The 7613-nt window shown below is 39.5% G+C and overlaps 1 pseudogene; it reads right to left on the bottom strand.

Annotated features, from left to right (window-relative positions):
• Positions 1-5750, bottom strand: part of LOC108287543 — a 14651-nt pseudogene extending 8901 nt beyond the window's left edge.
• Positions 5751-7613: the final 1863 nt, after the last annotated feature.

Genomic DNA, 7613 nt, shown 5'->3' with positions numbered 1-7613 from the left:
GATGATAGACTGGACAGGGAAAATGTGGCACATATACGCCATGGAATACTATGCAGCCATCAAAAACGATGATTTCCTGTCCTTTGTAGGGACATGGATGAACCTGGAAACCATCATTCTCAGCAAACTGACACAAGAGCAGAAAATCAAATGCCACATGTTCTCTCTCATAGGCGGGTGTTGAACAATGAGAACACGTGGACACAGGGAGGGGAGCACTACACACTGGTGTCTGTTGGGGGGAAATAGGGGAGGGACAGTGGGGAGTGGGGAGTTGGGGAGAGATTGCATGGGGAGAAATGCCAGATGTCGGTGATGGGGAGGAAGGCAGCAAATCACACTGCCACGTGTGTACCTATGCAACAATCTTTCATGTTCTTCACACGTACCCCAAAACCTAAAACGCAATAAAAAAATCTAAAAAAAAAAAAGATTAGAGAAAAAAGGGCAAAAAGGAATGAACAAAGTCTCCAAGAAATATGGGACTACTTGAAAAGATCTAATCTATGTTTGATAGGTGTACCTGAATGTGACAGAGAGAATGAATCCAAGCTGGAAAGTACTCTTCAGGATATTATCCAGGAAAACTTCCCCAACCTAGCAAGGCAGGCCAATAGTCAACTCCAGGAATTACAGAGAACACCACAAGGATATTTCTCAAGAAGAGCAACCCCAAAACACATAATCGTCAGATTCACCAAGGCTGAAATGAAGGAAAAAATTCTGAGGGCAGCCAGAGAGAAAGGTCGGGTTACCCACAAAGGGAAGCCATAAGACTCACAGGACATATCTCAGCAGAAACCCTACAAGCAAGAAGAGAGTGGGGGCCAATATTCAACATCCTTAAAGAAAAGAACTTCTACCCAGAATTTCATATCCAACGAAACTAAGCTTCATAAGCGAAGGAGAAATAAAATCCTTTATGAACAAGCAATTACTCAGAGATTTCATCACCACCAGGCCTGCTTTACAAGAGCTCCTGAAGGAAGCACTAAACGAGGAAAAGAACAACCAGTACCAGCCACTCCAAAAACATACCACACGGTAAAGAGCATCAACACAATAAAGAAACTGCATAAACTAATGGGCAAAACAAGCAGCTAGCATCAAAATGGCAGGATCAAACTCAAACATAACAATATTAACCCTAAATGTAAATGGGCTAAACGCCCCAATCAAAAGACATAGATTGGCAAATTGAATAAAGAGCTAAAATCCATTGGTGTGCTGTAGGCAGAAAACCCATCCCCCATGCAAGGATACACAAAGGCTCATAATAAAGGAATGGAGGAAGATTTATTAAACAAATGGATAGCAAAAAAAAAAAAAAAAGCAGGACTTGCAATTCTCATCTCTGATAAAATAGGCTTTAAACCAACAAAGATCCAAAGAGACAAAGAAGGACATTACATAATGGTATAAAGATCAATGCAACAAGAAGAGCTAATGATCCTAAATATATATGCACCCAATCCAGGAGCACCCAGATACATAAAGCAAGTTCTTAATGACTTACAAAGAGACTTAGACTCCTACTCAATAATAGTGGGAGACATTAATGCCCCATTGTCAATATTAGAGAGATCAGTGAGACAGAAAATTAGCAAGGATATCCAGGACTTGAACTCCTACCTGGACAAAGCAAACCTAATAGACATTTACAGAACTCTCCACCCCAAATCCACAGAATATACATTTTTCTCAGCACCACATCACACCTACTCTAAAATTGACCAAAAAATTGGAAGTATGTCACTCCTCAGCAAATGCAAAAGAACGAATATCAAAACAGTCTCTCAGACCACAGTGCAATCAAGATGGAATTCAGAATTCGGAAACTAACTCAGAATTGCACAGCTTCCTGGAAACTGAACAACTTGTTCTTGAATGTTGACTGGATAAACAATGAAATGAAGGCAGAAATAAGGATGTTCTTTGAAACCAACGAGAACAAAGACACAACATACCAGAATCTCTGGGACACATCTAAAGCAGTGTCTAAAGGAAAGTATATAGCAATAAATGCCCACATGAGAAGCAAGGAAACATCTAAAATCAACACCCTATTGTCAAAATTGAAAGACCTAGAAGTGCAAGATCAAAAACACTCAAAACCTAGCAGATGACAAGAAATAACTAAGATCAGAGCATAACTGAAGAAGATAGAGGCACACAAAAAAAACCTTCAAAAAATCAATAAATCCAGGAGCTGGTTTTTCGAAAAGATCAACAAAATACACAGATCACTAGCCAGATTAATAAAGAAAAGAGAGAATTATCAAATAGACGCAACAAAAAAAGATAAAGGGGATATCACCAGAGATTCCACAGAAATAAAAACCATCATCGGAGATTATCACAAACAACTCTATGCACATAAACCAGTAAACCAGGAAAAAATGGATAAATTCCTGGACACTTGCATCCTCCCAAGTCTAAACCAGGAAGAAGTCAAAACCCTGAACAGACTAATAACAAGGGCAGAAATTGAGGCAGAAATTAAGAGCCTACCACTCAATAAAAACCCAGGTCTAGATGGGTTCACAGCCGAGTTTCACCAGACATACAAGGAAGAGCTGGTATCATTCCTTCTGAAACTTTTCCAAACAATACAAAAAGAGGAAATCCTTCCCAAATCATTTTATGAGACCAACATCATCCTCATACGAAAACCTGACAGAGACTCTGCAAGAAAAGAAAACTTCAGGCCAATATCCATGATGAACATAGATGCAAAAATCTTCAATAAAATACTGGCAAGCCGATTGCAATGGCACATCAAAAAGCTTATCCACCATGATCAAGGAGGCTTCATCCTGGGGATGCAAGGCTGGTTCAACATACACAAGTCTGTAAACGTTATTTACCACATAAACAGAACCAAAGAAAAAAACCACATGATTATCTCGACAGATGCAGAGAAGGCCTTTGACAAAATTCAACAGCCCTTTATTCTAAAAAACCCTCAATAAACTAGGTATTCATTGAATGTATCTCAAAATAACAAAAGCTATTTATGACAAACCAACAGCCAATATCATACTGAATGGGCAAAAATTGGAAGAATTTCCTTTGAAATCTGGCACTAGAAAAGGATGACCTCTCTCACCACTCCTATTCAATATATTATTGGAAGTTCTAGCCAGAGCAATCAGGCAAGAAAAAGGAATAAAGAGTATTGAATTAGGAAAGGAGGAAGTCAAATTGTCTCTATTTGCAAATGAGATGATTGTGTATTTAGAAGACCCCATTGTCTGAGCCCAACATCTCCTGAAAATGTTAAGCAACTTCAGCAAAGTCTCAGGATACAAAATCAATGTGCAATACTCACAAGCATTCTTATACACCAAAAACAGACTTAAAGAGAACAAATCAAGAATGAACTGCCATTCACAATTGCTACAAAGAGAATAAAATACCTAGAAATACAACTAACAAAGGATGTAAAGGACCTCTTCAAGGGGAACTACAAACCACTGCTCAACGTTATAAGAGAGGACACAAACAGATGGAGAAACATTCCATGCTCATAGTTAGGAATAATCAATATCATGAAAATGGCTATACTTCCCAAAGTAATTTACAGATTCAATGCTATCCCCATCAAGCTACCAATGACCTTCTTCACAGAACTGGAAAAAAACACCTTAAGCTTCATATGGAACCAAAAGAGAGCCCGCATAGCCAAGTCAATTCTAAGCAAAAAGAACAAAGCTGGAGGCATCACACTACCAGACTTCAAACAATACTACAAGGCTACAGTAATCAAAACAGCATGGTACTGGTACCAAAACAGAAATATAGACCAATGGAACAGAACAGAGGCCTTGGAGGCAACACCACACATCTATAACTATCTGATCTTTGACAAAGCTGACAAAAACAAGCAATGGGGAAAGGATTCCCTGTTTAATAAATGGTGCTGGGAAAACTGGCTAGCCATGTGCAGAAAGCAGGAACTGGACCACTTCCTGACACCTTCCACTAAAATTAACTCCAGATGGATTAAAGACTTAAACATAAGACCTAACACCATAAAAACCTTAGAAGAACATCTAGGTAAATCCATTCAGGACATAAGCATAGGCAAGGACTTCATGACCAAAACAGCAAAAGCATTGGCAACAAAGCCAAAATAGACAAATGGGACCTAATCAAACTCCAGAACTTCTACACAGCAAAAGAAACCGTCATTAGAGTGATTCAGCAACCAACAGAATGGGAAAAAATTTTTGCAATCTACCCATCTGACAAAGCGCTAATATCCAGAATCTACAAAGAACTAAAACAGGTTTACAAGGAAAAAACAAGCAAGTCCATTCAAAAGTGGGTGAAGGATATGAACAGACACTTTACAAAAGAAGACATATATGAGAAAACAAACATATGAAAAAATGTTCATCATCACTGTTCATTAGAGAAATGCAAATCAAAGCTACATTGAGATCCCATCTCACGCCAGTTTGAATTGTGATCATTAGAAAATCTGGAGACAACAGATGCTGGAGAGGATGTAGAGAAATAGCAACACTTTTACACTCTTTGTGGGAGTGTAAATTAGTTCAACCATTGTGGAAGATAGTGTGGCATTTCCTAAATGGCCTAGAAATAGAAATTCTATTTGACCCAGCAATCCCATTACTGTGTATATATCCAAAGCATTATAAATCGTTCTACTATAAGGACACATGCACACAAATGTTCATTGCAGCACAGTTCACAATAGCAAATACCTGGAACCAACCCAAATGCCCATCAATGATAGACTGGACAGGGAAAATGTGGCACATATACACCATGGAGTACTATGCAGCCATAAAAAATGATGAGTTCATGTCCTTTGTAGGGACATGGATGAACCTGGAAACCATCATTCTCAACAAACTGACACAAGAATAGAAAATCAAACACCACATGTTCTCATTCATAGGTGTGTGTTGAACAATGAGAACACGTGGAAACTGGGAGGGGAGAATCACACACTGGGGTCTGTAGGGGGGAAATAGGGAAGGGACAATATGGGGTGGGGAGTTGGGGAGGGATAGCATGGGGAGAAATATCAGATATAGGCGGTGGGGAGGAAGGCAGCAAATCACACTGCCATGTGTGTACCTGTGCAACGATCCTACATGTTCTGCACATTTACCCCGAAACCCAAAATGCAATTAAACAACAAATAACCAAGTCTCAGAACACTGAGCCATCACCTGCAATGTTTCCTAGAATGCATACTGATTGTTCATTAATGTGAACATGGGGAGATGCCATCCATCTACCACAGCCTTGGTTTGTTCTGATGTCCCAGAAGCAATGTTAGTGCATGCCCAAGCAGATTCAAACTAACGGGACTACAATCAGTTCTGCCCAAGAAGAACACAAATTTGGGAATCAAACAAGCCTGGATTATGTTGTCTATGCAGGAACTGTTTTTCTGTAGAAAGTAGTTTCCTGGTAGCTTGAGTAGCTTGGAGCTGATTTTCCACGTTGTTGCTATTCATACCTTTCACAATGTCATCAACAGACCAATTTACAATGCTCTGATTGTTGCAGTTTTCCTGCAGCAGAGAAGTAGCATCATTAGGAAATGAACTTACATTTCTCCTCTTTAGCATCTGGTCATCCTTCTTAGCTTTCCCCAGGTCCACATTGACTTCTATTCTGTGATGCCTCATTTCTGTACTATCTTTTCCCTTGTTCTTGAATCCATTAAGATGGGCAGCTAGTCTATTAGCATTCTCATTGGTGGACATAGTTATGAGACAAAGGGAGAAAGCTGTGAGGAGGGCCTGGGCGTCCACAGGAGACTAAGTGGGATTGGCGGCTGCTGGGTGACTGTGCTCAAATCGACCACCTTGGCTCAGCTCAAAGACCGTGGGTGGTTTCAGATTCTTGCTTCCCATCTCTATTCTCAGAATTAGTTTGATCCGTTTCAATACCTATAATTATAAGTTTATTCTGGTCCCCTCCTATTTTATTCTAGACATTTTATGTAGTAGAGCCAGTTGTAATTGAGGCAATAATGTTTATACAAAACACAATTAGAACTAAGCTGGAGTTCCATAACCCCACTTTTGACTTGGCTGCTACTCAGAGCACATACAAACCAGGCTGGCTGGGGCTTGCTGTTAGGGGAAGACACTTCTTGCCCAGGAATGTCAGTGTGGAACCTCAAATTTGGAAAATAGATTTCTATAGCTCCAATCATTTTGAGACTGTTCTGAAGAGACAGAGAAAAACAACACAAAACAAAACAGTACCTAACAGAAATTCTTGAGTTTGCGGAATAACAGATTAAAAAAAACTCAACTTGCCAAAATGCTGAAACTCCCTCCATTTATGAGATAAACAAATTGGCTTATGTTTATGGAATCAATGTGACCAAATGTTGTTTCTGAAGAAGGACCTTGCTGAGGTCACACCCTGAATTTTCACTACATGTATCATCACAACTCCCCCTCAGTTTGCACATGAGATGCATGAAGAGGCAAGAAGAGATCAGTCCTCTGGCCTAAAAACTTTCCTGACTTTCTCTTTCCTTCTACCAATCATCTACTAATCTCAGAATTCACCCCCTAAGTCTTTTCTAATAATGTTATTACCATAAGACCAACACAGGGAGACAGATTTGGGCTTGAGAGTCATGTTTCAATATAAATTTTTTTCTCTTAAAAACCTGGGGTCATATTATTGGCTTCTACTCAATTACAATGTTATCTATATCTTCGAGGCAGTCAACAGGAGATGATCAATTTTGGGGAACAACCTCATTTAATCAACACATTACCTAGCCAACATGTGTGGACCACCCAAAGGAAGAAAAGTTAAAATTAGACTGTTGACTCATTTTAATAGATTTGGTGATAAAAGCCAAAAAAAAAAAATTGTCATAAGTTAATTGATCTCAAAAACCTGAAAGGTGACGTGGATTAGCTTCAAGGAACACGTGGTGTGACTGAAGTAAGCTGATCCTTATCCTGAAGGTATCAACAGTAGTCACCAATACTTCAAGTAGTGAGTCAAAAGTCTAAGGCAGTCATTTGTCAGAAATGGTCTGGGACATCCCCAACCATGGGACACATAGATCAACTTTCACCAAGAGCCACCAACCTGGCATGCAGTGATGACCTCTGCAGTGACATGGATTTAGGCTTGATTGTTGTCCATCTCTTCAGAGACATAACCCTAATTGTGAACTTCTAAATGAGTGGCCTGACAATTAGATCAGCAGCTGAGATAAATTTCTATCTGAAGCCCCAAGGAAGATGTTACTAATTAGACAGTATGTGGAAGACTAAATACGTAGAATGTGGGCAATGACCCAAAACTCTCAGTTCTGACAATCGAGTGGAGTAACCACCCCTGATTCAGGTTCTTCATTGGCTGACAATAAGATCAAACACCCATAGCAGCCCAGTGAACACCATGAGGTGTCATCTTCCCTGGCCCATTAGTGAACCAGGAACAGACATTTCGGAAATACTCAGTGAATTGGGGATTTCCATAGATTCAGAAGCTTTGTTTTAGATAGTGGAGGGTGGCATAAAATTTCCAACAAAAATAAATTTTAATTTTTACTTTAGAGCTGTTTCTATTTCAGTCTAATTTCCTTCTAG

The sequence above is a fragment of the Cebus imitator genome, unplaced genomic scaffold (genome assembly GCF_001604975.1).
Source record: "Cebus imitator isolate Cc_AM_T3 unplaced genomic scaffold, Cebus_imitator-1.0 Scaffold347, whole genome shotgun sequence".
NCBI classification, from domain to species: domain Eukaryota; kingdom Metazoa; phylum Chordata; class Mammalia; order Primates; family Cebidae; genus Cebus; species Cebus imitator.
This window is presented reverse-complemented; position numbering and strand designations above follow the sequence as displayed.